The sequence below is a fragment of the Cydia fagiglandana genome, chromosome 2 (assembly GCF_963556715.1).
Source record: "Cydia fagiglandana chromosome 2, ilCydFagi1.1, whole genome shotgun sequence".
NCBI classification, from domain to species: domain Eukaryota; kingdom Metazoa; phylum Arthropoda; class Insecta; order Lepidoptera; family Tortricidae; genus Cydia; species Cydia fagiglandana.
This window is the reverse complement of record NC_085933.1, coordinates 6,741,035-6,754,543: the sequence shown is the minus strand read 5'-3', so window position 1 is coordinate 6,754,543 and position 13,509 is coordinate 6,741,035. Positions and strand designations below refer to the sequence as shown.

At 36.2% G+C, this 13,509-nt stretch overlaps 1 protein-coding gene across 3 annotated transcripts in view; it reads left to right on the top strand.

Annotated features, from left to right (window-relative positions):
- Positions 1-13,509, top strand: part of LOC134674822 (homeotic protein antennapedia-like) — a 238,640-nt gene that overhangs the window by 92,197 nt on the left and 132,934 nt on the right. For 2 of the 3 annotated variants that reach the window (XM_063532993.1, XM_063532979.1), the window contains exon 2: positions 10,168-10,209. The exons of the other annotated variant lie outside the window; for it this stretch is intronic. The gene's annotated coding sequence lies outside the window, so the exon portion shown is untranslated. The remainder of the gene's footprint in view (positions 1-10,167; positions 10,210-13,509) is intronic. 3 annotated transcript variants of the gene reach the window in all.

Genomic DNA, 13,509 nt, shown 5'->3' with positions numbered 1-13,509 from the left:
AGTAATATAAAAATTTGATAATAACCAATGTGACCTGGTTTACTTGTAATTTAATAGGTACAAAAAGTCATAGATACTATAGAAGATAGATGTACTAATGTTATCAGATAATATTAAACATATTTTTGACGCATAGTTACTTTCGTAATTATTTAAGATGTATTATGTATTGTGTCCAAAATTATAAATAAATAAATTCTTATATTAAACAGGAACTTAGTCGACTTAGATGATTAAAGATAATGAAACCGATGGTGTGACCGACTACTCTATTTTTACATAAAACGGGCAAATATTGCATGCGTGAAGCTAACCAATTCATAATTAAAACCAGAGCGAACCAAAAAGAATCAAAAGGCAACTCTATCTTCTTGACAATAAAGCATTCGCATTCGCAATGATTATTATCTCTAAAATAAACTTAATGCTTTTAAGGCTAGTAGCGACACGGTTTAGAGACATTTTGCCTTCTTCTCTTCCCTACTTTGCATCTTCCATAAGCTTTATTTCCATAACTTTAAAGTCTTTATCTCCCAGTTTATTCGCAATTTCAATTTTGTCTGCAAACTAAGATATTGCTGCGTTCAGTCTGGACTTAAGTATCTCCAAGTTAAGGGTGGTTTTCCAGTGGCCGGGTTGACAAGTTGTAAGAATAAATAGTAGAGGACTAGTCGTGGTCGGGGATCGTGATTGCGACACCGGGCTGCGTGCCCTTTGAACACGGGTTCCGTAGCCGTGAAAAATCGCTGGAACATATGCAAGCCTGCCAGCCGCGACGGTCTAATCCAAGGAGAGATAGCAAAAAAGAAAGATATACGGCGCTGTGCGGGTCACGATAGTTAGTACGGCGGTGTTTTTAACCTAATTGTATGAATGTTTTGCCCTCGTTTCCTAGTCAGCGTCAGCATTATTCTCTAGCTAGTTGAACGGTCAGTGAATAGAATGGAAAATAGTTCACTTTCCTAGTGAATTTGATTGAACATTGTTACAGCTATCTTAATCACTTACTATCTCAGTAAGATGATTGGACGCCATATATATACGGCTATCTTTAGACATGCCTAAAATTATCATAAAACAAGATTGATCGCAATTGAAAGTTAAAGGTTGGAACGTATATATTGTTCTTTATTTCAGTGTTATGTATTTTTAACATATTTTTTTGCGTTTTGAGACATACTTTAATGAATAATTCTATAACCTTTTTTAAAGGTTGAGATTCATGGCGGTCTAAACAGAACCACAAAGAGATCGCGTGCTAGTCTGTTCCTATCCTTTTAAAGACGATTCTGTGCACTGTACAATTTAACAATACTGCAAATAAGCATTTTGTATGACACGCAAGCATTATGCAGCTATCTGTAAGCTATGCATAAACGGGCCTATGTAGGTATGCCTTCGAATATTTTAACTCGGAAATCGGTTTGGACTCATTTCATTTCATTTATTTATTGAAACTTTATTGCACAGTAAAAAATATACAGTGACAAAAGGCGGACTTAATGCTACACTGCATCTTCGAGAAGTGGGGGGGGGGGGGGTTCATTCATAGTTTAAGAAGCAAAAGTAACCTTCACATTTTCGGTCGCTAAGTCGTAAGTTAGATAGGTACCTAACTCTTATAATGTTTAGGGCATGTTTGTAACATGAGAATAAGTCTGCAAGATAAAACCAACCAACTACTTTTCCATGAAATGACATAACCCTAAGTGGTCGGTAACACATAAGCCAAAAAATGGCCATATTAGGTACATACCTACTCGTTCCATCGTGGTCTCTGTATATAAGTAAAAAAAATCCACAGGAATTAGAACTGCAGACAGTGTCCAAGTATTTTGTCATCCTCGCTTATAGAGCTTAGCGAATGATTTGTTTTGATTCCTAACGCCTTTCGACGACCGCTAGAATTAATTATTTATAATTCGTACACCCGTAAGGAGTACAAGGGATCATAAAATATTATGAGTCTATTCTATTCGGGTACGTGCGGAGCCGCCAGTCCGGTGAATGTTAATACTGTGACATCGATAGTCTTCCGGAACGTGGCGCTGGATCTTGGTTCAGGCAGGCGTGGCTCACTCCGCGATTTCGTCGCTTTGCTACAGGTAGCTAAAAGCAGATCCGTTCGACCCCAATTTTGGGGTTTGCCATAAGCCGCGCGTGGCGCTGTCGCCACCTAGCGGCCATAATCTGTGCTGATCGTGACAGACGCGTTTTGTTAGAGAGTGAGTCTTCTGTACCTAATACAGTGGAACCTGGATAATTGCAATCTCAAGGGACCGGCCAATTTTTGTCAATTAACCAGGTTTTTCATTTAAGCAGGTCGTGCCAATTAACGAGGTTCAAAAAATCGTTGTGTCAATTATAGAGGTTTTCATTAATAGAGGTTGCGTTCTGACAGATTTCTTTTATGGAGGTGCAAATAAACATTTAAAGTAGATTTACACGCTTACATTTTGTGTTTCTGGTCTATATATTGCTTCTGTCTATACTTGCACTTTTACACTACATTAATTACCACTTTCTTTTCTTATCATTTGGGTTTAAAAAAATCCCTTGAATTGTAGAAGAAAGTTTTACTAGAATGTAAAAAGCATACTTTGTTTTTTATTGATCAAAACTATTACACCTACTACAAGCTGTTTATAGATACCCAATAAATAAATTGCATTCTGGATGGAGATATAAATAAAATGATAATTGCTATTAAAATATTGTTTATGCTGTCTACAACTACATTATTTCAATTACAGAGGTAAGAAGTAAGACTCGTTTCAATAATAGAAGTAAAAACAAGAGCAAAAATAACGGATTTTTTTAACACAGTGTCAATTATAGAGGTCTTAAGTTGCGATGTGGTCAATTACAGAGGCAAAATTACGAAAAGCACAAAAATCTAGATTGCAATTATAGAGGTTCCAAAATTTCAATTATAGAGGCCTTTTGATCTCTAGGGACCGGGACCGGACTTTTGGTTGCAATTATTGAGGTTTTCCATTTATCCAGGTGCCAATTAACCAGGTTTCACTGTACTATTATTTATTCTGTGGTTCAGGGTCCTTTGCGCAGAAAAAAAAATTTTGAAACAAGAACCAGATAGGTCTCACCTGATATATCTTGCAATCCAATCCAAGTTAAATCATTTGGATTAAGGTAATTTGTCTAACGATACAATAATGTTAAATTCTCAAAATTCAATATTGAAAAATCAAAACTGCCCCTTTTGGCAGTGCAAGTCGTGCAAAGTGCAAATGGTCACCATGGTGAAATGGTTGCCCGATGTAACAATGTCGCCTAGTGAAGTTACCTACCCATAGAGTTATAGAATTTATTAATATTATACAAGTTGCAGAAAGTTTGCAAAATGTTAGAAATCTACTCGGATGGGTATCTACTCTTCCAAAATTTCATACGTATTAAAGTTTCTTTGTTTGAACTTTGTTCCTTCGCAAGATTTGAGAAATTTACTGGATCTTTCCACGTGGAAAGTTACGAAATATGTAATCATTTTCGTCGACACTTTCTGAGTAGGTTATAAGAGTATACTTACTTACTGACTTTGGGTCAAGAAGCAGGTCGATACGTAGAAGAAAGTTATTTGTATTGTTATTTTATATACTTATTGTTTTTATTTTATCTGGGCGTAACTTCGAAATCTAGTTTATTTATGTTAAAAATATTAAAAATTATCCTGTTAGTTAGCAAAATTGACCATTAATTCAAAGAACGTTTAAGGAAGCATTACATAATCCTACGTATAGCTGATCCAAGCTGATCGCACGGCACATTCCTTTCTTTAGAAACCAATAAAATGAGTCCGTGATTGAACTCCATAATACAAGCACGTGGCACTACATTGTTGCCCAGTTTTATTGTTTTGTACCGATCAAACTTGACTCAATCAATTTCTTGAATCACATCTTATAAGTTTCCCTTATAAGCATTCTCCCGTCCCGATTGTCGGTGGTGCGGTATGTCGAAATTTTATCGTCATATTAAAAGATTCATTTAACATCACATTCTTTAAACGTCAAACTAAAATTGCTCCTGTCAGACCGGGGTATGCTACCTATAATAAAATTGCATTATGTTATTCTTAATCATCATAATAGGTACATACTTAATATACATACTTCTACCCTAACCCTCTCTCGTTCACGGTTTAAACTTGAATGGTGAATGAAAACTCAAAACAAGATGTTATTTAAGTAATAATGTCCGGTGAAAGCTCTTCGCGTGTTTCTTTAATATAGCTAATATAATCCTAGGTAACAAAATCACAGGTGCAATATACTCACAATGTGCAAACAAGCTGCATTCAAGTATAATACCTTCAGTCATTATTTATAACGCAGTTTTATGACAACCACATCAGCTAAGTAATATGTGTGATAAGAATATTTAAGCAGTGAAATTATAAGCGATTTCGCGTTCATAATTCGCCATTTACTGTGTTATTAAGACATTCGAACTGCGAATATTAATTCAATTATTTCACCAGCTAAATTCCAATTTAAATCTAGTCTGCATTAGATTAAACCTATAGAGTTAGCATTCGCACAGCTTTGCTCTGATGATGTGTTTGCTTTGTTAGTGAGTCAAGTAAGCTCTTCCAGTGTTTCATTATTGAGACTTATGTGAATGTAATGAATAATAATTGGTCATCTGCTTTCATTTTATCAACTATAGTATTTTTCAAACTCGATGGGGTGGAAACACCTTTCATCACCATATAATTTATACTTAACCTAAAAATCCCAAATCTCACAAAATTGTACTGAGATCACATCTGTCAGCGTACTCATCAAGTTTGAAAAATACTATAATGGAATTAGTTTAGTAAATCCAAATCCAGCTGTTCAGTCGTTTTTTAATGAAGTATTTTTTTTATATTAACCTTATTTGATCAACTAGGCCACGACAATAAAACGAGATCATTTTAACTGGTAACAAAGTGGTGTTCAGTACCCGCACAACTATATAAGCCTTAAAATGCAACTATCAAGACGTTAACAAGACGTTTTAAAGCTTAAACAATTTTATTTTACCACTGTGACAGCCTGATCTCGACTCAAATTTCTGGTACTAAAGGTATAGGTACCTCCTATCTGAGCTCTACTACGCCATGGGCAGACAGACGGACAGAAATGGGTAAACTATCGGAAACTTTGGCCAAAACAAAACAAACACGAGATTGACTATACATACTTAGTACTTACCCTAACAACTTGCAACAATGACCAGCGCTCCCTCTAAACGCAGCACAGATCTAAATCTGTACCTGTGCCTACACATACATAGTTAATCATTCGTTAGCATACCAATCTGCATGCGTAACGTCCCGCACCGATGTGCGATTGTCATTAATAATTTCGACACTTGGTGATTAACATTTAGAGGTGTCCGTACTTATTGGCCGCCGTGGGCGATCGGGCGTATAGTGTCAAGTGACGATGCAGTTTGATTAATGTAAAGGCTTCGTTATTTACGGGAGATGATATGGGAAGCTGATGTTTTAGAAACTAATCGAAGGTATTGATTTAGACTACACAATGTTTTGAATAATGTTATATAACTATTCGTCTTTGGTAGAATCGGGATGGTGTGTGTTTGGTTTCGACACAAGGTAACTAATTTTCGCGACCTTATTATTTCGATCTATAAACACATATAACCAAATTAACATTCCTAAGGTTTAGAACTTTCAGACATAATAGATACATTCATTTGATGTGTACATTAGTACATACCTACTAACTTACCTATAGAAGACAGGTGCTAAAACGGTGGACAGACAACATGTTTCATATCAATTTCATCTTTGTACGAGTGTACAAAGTAAAGACCTAGTAACTAATAGTTTAGATACCTGATGACTCTGGTGTAATTTTATAATTAAACTTGTCGTTACGCTGTCAAAGAACCTATTCTTTGAAGTATGGCGGTGTAGGTTGTTGGGATGAGACCGCTATGTAGCGAAAAGACTTCGTTTTCTATCGTTGTATAATTTCCAGTTTTTTGCTGTTTTATGCTTTTGGTGTTACACATAACTCATAACTAAATAAACACTACTTAATTAAAACTACTTACTAAAATTTTACTGAATCTTCATTTACACTATACACAAAAAATTCAGTAAATAGTTTTTTCTTCAGATACTTAAGTAACTCTATTTTCGCACCAACTGCACACCTAGACTTCACGCATCGTCGCGCGTCTACGCAAATTCCGCGTCAAAACCAAAGCGTCACAACTCAAAAAAGCATTTACTTATTCCTAATTCAACTTTATTATAAGCATTTAAAGTTCAAATTATAAATTAACATCAAGCTTACTTTGTTAAAATGTAATTCAAATGTGTAAACATCAGAAGAGTTAACGCATCGTAAACTAAATGCATTCATAAATTACACAGTGCATTTGATATCGACTTGACTGCAATGGTAACGAACAAATGATACCTACCTAACTTAAGAAGTAAAAGACTTTAAGTCTCGTTTAAAATCAATCTAAAGTCAGTTTTAATAAACATTTAATTAAGTCTATATTAATAAGATCTTACTTAGTGATTAGATTTTTGTTTTATTTTGAATGATGAATTTAGATACACTATTAGGAAGTTATGCTGTGGCAGTTGGTAGGTTGATTGATTTTGATTTGTTACGTCAGAGATTAACGTGTGTGTAAAATAATAACAAAATACATGTGCTGTATTTAGACAATAGAAAAACAATGTTACCTTTATAAAAACATGCAATTTTTGTCTCTCCAGTTTAACACCTACATGAAATGATGATGGAATGTTTAATACAACAATTCTTAAAGACAAAAAGGCCTTTAAATGTTTTGCGTTACTTAAGGTAAATAAATCAATAAAGGAAATAAGGTAATAAAATGTTCGAGTAAGTAAATATTATATGTATATGGTCCATTTAGTTTACCTTTGAACCAAAACCTAAATATGTACAATTAAATTAAAGCATTAAGCGAAATGTTTTGGCCATATAAATAAGTACTGAATAGTTCCTTCTCAATTATTTATTTAAAGTTAATCACGATTAATAATTTAAACATCCAACAAAGCAGCATTGTTTTTTTCGTTAAATTTAGCCGTTCGCATTGATATGCGAAATGCCGTCGCGATCCGCACGTTGCATACATACGATTAAAAATCGACGCGGGAGGTGACCGGTGCGTATTCCGCTTTAATTTAATAGGTGTTGTGTCCCATCGGGACTTCTAATTGGCTAATTTGAGGCGAAACCAGCGTGTTTGACGGCCGAATGTCTGATTAAGACAGAGGACTTTCTTTTAGCGCGGATATATCAAGGGCTCGTGGCGAATAGCAAAGAGCTTTGTCGAAACTTGGCATACATGCGAGTACAAAACTAAACCGCTCATTGTAATCGTTACCTATTTTCATTAAAGATGATGATACGCTTGAAACACAAGCCATGTTGTGGTTGTGGAAGTCCACCTAAAAAATAAAACATATCACTTTTAGGGTTACACAGTTTTGTAGCACATTTTTAAGCAATCGTCAGTTTTCGAACAATAAGTGTCAATTAAAAATGTTATTTGACGAAATTGGTCTAAATTGCATAGGGTACATTGTCCTGATGGTATGAAAGAGACATATACCTAGGTCTTGGTCGCTGTTCGCTAGTCTCCCACCAGCACAAATAAACAATTGAAAGGTACGCCATCGGTAGCTAGCTGTGCTGGTTTTTCAAAATAGCCTCTTTCTTGGTCTTGAGTAAAAGAATGTCGTGATGAAGTTAGAACGACGCTCACTGATAACGAATATAACGATATTCTGGATTCGGTGATGTTGTTGAACTGTTCAGGAAGAGATAATTTTATGTACTTATCGTACAAAGCATTATAGAACTAAGATAGACGAGCCGAGACTCTTTGGGGAGCCATAATTATAGGCTCCGATTTGGCAATTACCTATACCTATTTGGATGTGGTATTTAGACCCGCGTAGATTTGCAAACATGGACACTGAAACTACGGAAATGATAATATGTTTTTTTGCATAAAAAATTGTCAAGCAGGAATCAAGTATAATGGTGAAATAAGTTCAAAAGTTATGTGGGGTATTGAGGCTATTCAGGTTGCAGGTTATCTTTTTGATATGTTAGAAGCGCGTGCCGTCAAAAGTACCGCACGCAGATTTACCATTTGTACGTAAAAGTATTTTTGAAACCCATTCTGGTACATATTCTTGTACTTAGATATTTAAACAAATTACCCATTTTCATTGGTCAGTCCCCAATCCGCATTGGGCTAGCGTGGGGACTATAGCCCAAGCCCTCTCGCGCATGGAGGCCTGTACTCAGCAGTGGGACGTATATAGGCTGGAATGATGACCACGGGGACAACGCCGTCCTCGAAACGTCGGAGGTAAATCTTAAAACTTAAATACGCGATTAAGTCCCGTTGTGTAGTTTCATAATGAAATGATGATGATAATGATTGGTCGTTGGTCACTGACATAAAATAATGTTTACCTATGCTATGCATTGACCGCAGGGAACTTCAGCTGAATTATCTATAGAATACTCAACTATGCAGATACCCCTGTTTAATATGAGCAAACAATTTCAAAACCTAACAGCTAAGGGCAAAAAGCAATCAAGTGTATCTATTGTCATCCGACCTTGGAGTGTACTCGTACATAGACGCATTGCTATTCCTCGGCGCGCCTGGCCATGTATGTATGATCGCTATGGGTGGCCAACGCGAAAGTTTGAGCACTAACATGTACCTACATCGGATGCCGAATACTGAGTGACTGAGGCTTACTTAGTTATCAGGCTTGTATCTACATAACTCAGTTTGGGTAGGACTTCATTCTTTTTGTTTTAATCTAATACGATTAGGTAGTTCAATCTAATTTTCAGCCTGTTACGCTCGTATTTCCACGCTCATATATGGTATGAGGTTAGCGGAAGCAGGTGCGCTTATTCTATACGATTCAAGTCTAATATCAAAGCCAACAATATTTAGATTCAGAATTTACCACTAGGTCAGTGAACCGTATTAGTTCTACTAGGTGGCGAAGTTTTAAATTCATCGCTATCTCTAGGTCTATCTAGTGTTTCGCTACTGCCTAGTAATATATTTATTTGTTTTTAGAACTTAATCGCATTTTTCTTTTTTCCTGCAATAAAGTAGATAACCAAGAGCCAATAATTTCATACATTTAAGTAGTATAGGCAATTAAGTATTAATATGCACCCTTTTTGTTGTTGTACAATTAGGTACTTATCGATGTTATGAACTGGTAATTGAGACAACCATTTAAGTCGATACGTTGATACAACAATTTTATTATTGATCTAAAGGTCGATACCTACATGACTTGGCATAGTTAACTTTAGGCCTATAAATAAGGTTTGTCTCCAAATAGATGAATAATTAATAACGGTAAGTGTCTAATTGATTTTACGAGTACCACCGATGTAAACAATATCAGATAGCGTCATTATGGCTGTCCTATCACTCTACGTTGATTTATTGACTCACCGCATACTTAGCGACCAGTTGTTCTTTAAAAAGCCTGTCACGTATACCATTAAATTTATAACCCAATGTTCCGGAAGGCAGCGAGAAACAATATTTCAAAAGGAGACGTTAAACTTGACCCAGGAAAATAAGAATTGTTCACTGATTTACACATAGCAATTTGTCAAGACAAATACATAATTCAAAGCAACTTACCGAAACTAAAAACAAACATGTTTTCGCAGCTAAAATAAAGACAAAAGACGACACTCGTAAATTCCCGCTGAAAAGTAACCAAAGCATTATACAGTTGCATAACAGTACAGTTACAGTAAATAAAAAGTGGTAAAAGGAGCAAAACATTGCACGAACTGTGCGCTTTTAAATACGGCCGACGTGGAGCGCGGGCAAGGCAAAGACATTTATGTTCACTAAACAAGTAGTAAAAGTCACTACTTGAGCGTTTTTATGGGACTCATAAATGTCAGATTGCGCGCCGGGCTTAGCGGCGGGCCGGATCGGCGGAAAGGCCCGATTTATTCTCCACTCGCGGCGCCTTAATTGATTTGGGCCCATTTTTCAATGCTCCTTTAATGATTTTTTTCACACCTGCGTTTATGGCCGTTGTTTACATAATCAACCTTTTTTTTTCAGGTAAACATATTGCTGTAAATCAATTGGCGAGTCTCTTTTACGGTAAGCTTTTACATTTTTGTAACGTATTTAGTAAGGTTTTATGAAACACTAAAATTTCGCACGGCCTTTGAAAATATTTTTTGCTAAGTTAGCGTAACTTAGAAGGATATTGGAGTAAATAAAATATGTTTACACGATCGCTGCCTTAAGGCTAGCATACTTCCACGCTAAAGAGAATTCCTTGCTATAATGAGTTGGCAGAAAAAAACAACGCGTTCGTCACATTGGCGCGATATTTTAGTGACAGCGTCGCCGTAACAAGAGCCCGCGCTCTAAAAGGCAACTTTAAGCACGGGACAGCTGATGCTGGTTTACAGAGACAGTTGATGTGAGAATAGGTCTCCAACGGGCTTCTATGCAAATTATTGCATCATTAAACACCTCGTTGCGTTGTGCCCTGACTGAAGCCCAACGCGATTTGTATGGCCGGATGCATTTGATTGGCGTTAGTTTGTTCAATTATTGTAAGAAAAGCCTGTTTATAAACAAGAGTTTAGTTGACAATGAAGGAGCAGTTCTGAGCCGGGCGGTGGTTCATTATCATTGACTAGCATTTAAATATTATCTTTGTCCGTCAGTTTCCGTATCTGTTATAAATAACTATTTACTAATTGAAAATCCTAAATTTCTTTCCCGAATGATGCTTAGTTATGCAGTGCGAGTACGCTCCCGTCATCTGTAGCTATTCCCTAACCTAACAAATAAGATCTAGCTCTCTCCAAGGCAATAGTAAATACCTATACCTACGCTAATCAGCTACATCGTTTCCCGTGTCGTATCCCATCAAGGGTCGTAGCCAAAGTGGCAATATTTTATTGCTAAATTAATTGGGATGACAGAAAAGTCATGCCACCCCATCGATTGGCATGACTTTTTTGTCATCCCAACAATTTGGCTAGGCCCCCAGAGAGATAATCAATTGCGTTAAAGTAATGGTAACTAATAAAGTATATATTTTACGTCATCAATACCCGATATGTGATACTTTTTATTTCCTAGACACCTGACACTAGAACACACGTATTTCAAAGGATGTTATTCGAGCTGTTGCACGCGTGGTATATTAAAAAATATATCTATTAAGCCAGGTACACACGTGGGCTGGGTCCGAATGTATGAAATGACGGCATTCGTCTACGGAAAGTTGGATTTACATACCTTAATGCGTGTACAGCACACGCAGGGTCATCACTCAATTTCGGCTTTGATTTGATAAAATTGACATGTTCAAAATTTGTGTTCAGATTTGAAGATTTAATTTATTCCATTTCTCTTTTTAGTTCAGTATAATTTATTTGGATTTATTTCATAGGAAAAAGACCGTAGAAAAACAAATAAATAACTTATGAACTATATACATCTATAAATAATACTAAATTACAACTAAAACCCTAAATACATCTAAAATAAAATAAGGAATATAAAAACTACTCAAAGAGGCCTCCCCGCGCTACCCCCGGCGCAAAGGTGCCCATCACACTCGCTGCGTTACCGCGTTGAATTGCGATGGACAGCCTTTGCACTTTGTATAATTTATTGCACTCATAGAGATAAGGTAGAGTCGGACAACATCGCAGGACTGAAAGTCTTAAACAGTTGCATGAAGGCAGCATTACCAGCATACGTCTGATGGCTATTTGAAATGTTTGAGGACTTACTTTAAGGCAGTAGGTAAATAGTTTTTCAACTTGTGCAAGCAATATGAAGTTTCTACATTGACTAATTAGGAGTTTTTTAACTAACATAGTAGGGTCTCTTTTCCCCCACTCGTCGCAGTGTATTGCATACTTACCTATTAAACTTCCGACAGTCATAAGTAATGCGTCTAGGTCATCCCATCTCTTTTCTGACGATTCCCTATATTATTTTTAAAATCTTACCATCAATTTAAGTATAATATCTAGCAGCCCTAAGGGCCCGTCCACCTGCTGGCGAAAAGGGACATATGTATAGTGGGGCGGTGACTTTTATTGACGCTCGTGTTTATTAGGAACGCTCGCCTTCTTCGGGCCCGGCAGGCGACAGCTTGGTGTGCCGCGGGCCTTAAGCGATAAGAGGAGAACGGGACGGGGCAGATCCTTGCCAATGTGACAAACTCGGCAGGGCGCGATAAAGCGACAATGATAATATCTTAGATGTAAACTTGTCTTACTCGTATGTAGTCCTACATACGTGTAAGACAAGTTTACTGTCTTTACTGACACTGTGTCGCTTAGCATTCTGACTATCACTTACAACAGCTGGATTTGTTCCGATTTTATTTTTTTGTTGGCCTTTTCGTTGGATTTGGATAAAAATTGGCTGATTTGAAGAGCTTCTTTCTGGGTGGAATAAATATGAAATGCCAAAAAAATATATGCAATTTTTGGTTGAGTTACGAAAATAAAATACACGTTTCCGTAGTTTAGAGGAAGATTTTTTTTGTAGGAGACTTTTTGACAACAGACGATGAAAGTCATCGAATGTCACCGATGTATAAAAGAAGAAAATATTTCGTCAATTATAAATGATTTTACCACAAAAATGCTAAAACAGTCAGATATGCAAGAAAAATATTTGAATTCAATATACAACTATTTTAAAATTATATAGTCGTTGACATAACCGGTACCGAAATTTTATAGGAAGAGAAGGCAACCTCTGGTCGCTTTTCCTTGAACCACACGTTTCCATAATAAAACTACCGCCACTAAACGGTGAACCCGGTTTATGGCTTTTGAATTACGAATGTTAAGTGGAAAATGAGCCATGGGAATACTGCCTGGTTACGAAACTGTGGGAATGAATACCGCCTTGAGGTGAAGTCGGTTCAGATTTAAGTAGAAAAGGGGTTGAGAATATTAACTTTATTACAAGAAAACTACAAAAAATTTATTGTTTTTTTATATTATTTCAAGATATAACACATTCATTTAGAGAATTTAAATTACTACGCATACAAAAACTAAAAAAAAAACTTAGGTACATAATTATGTATTTTCTTCCGCTCAGATTTTCTGTGTTGGAGTTTTAAATGAATAGATTTTTCCGTAAAATACTCAGTATCCTATAACACCCTCGCCGCCTAATTAAAAACTTACATTACAACAATACACGTGTGTTCTAGTGTCAGGTGTATTATATTATGAAAAAGCTTTAACAACGATAGACAATATCTACGATCCTATTACAATTTTAATGGTATCGATTACCTACAATTTGTGTGCGATGAAGGCAATATCAGCGGAGGCGACAGGCGCAAGCAATGGACGTAAACTCATTGTCTTTAAAATTACTGTAAATTATCAATTTAAAAAGCAT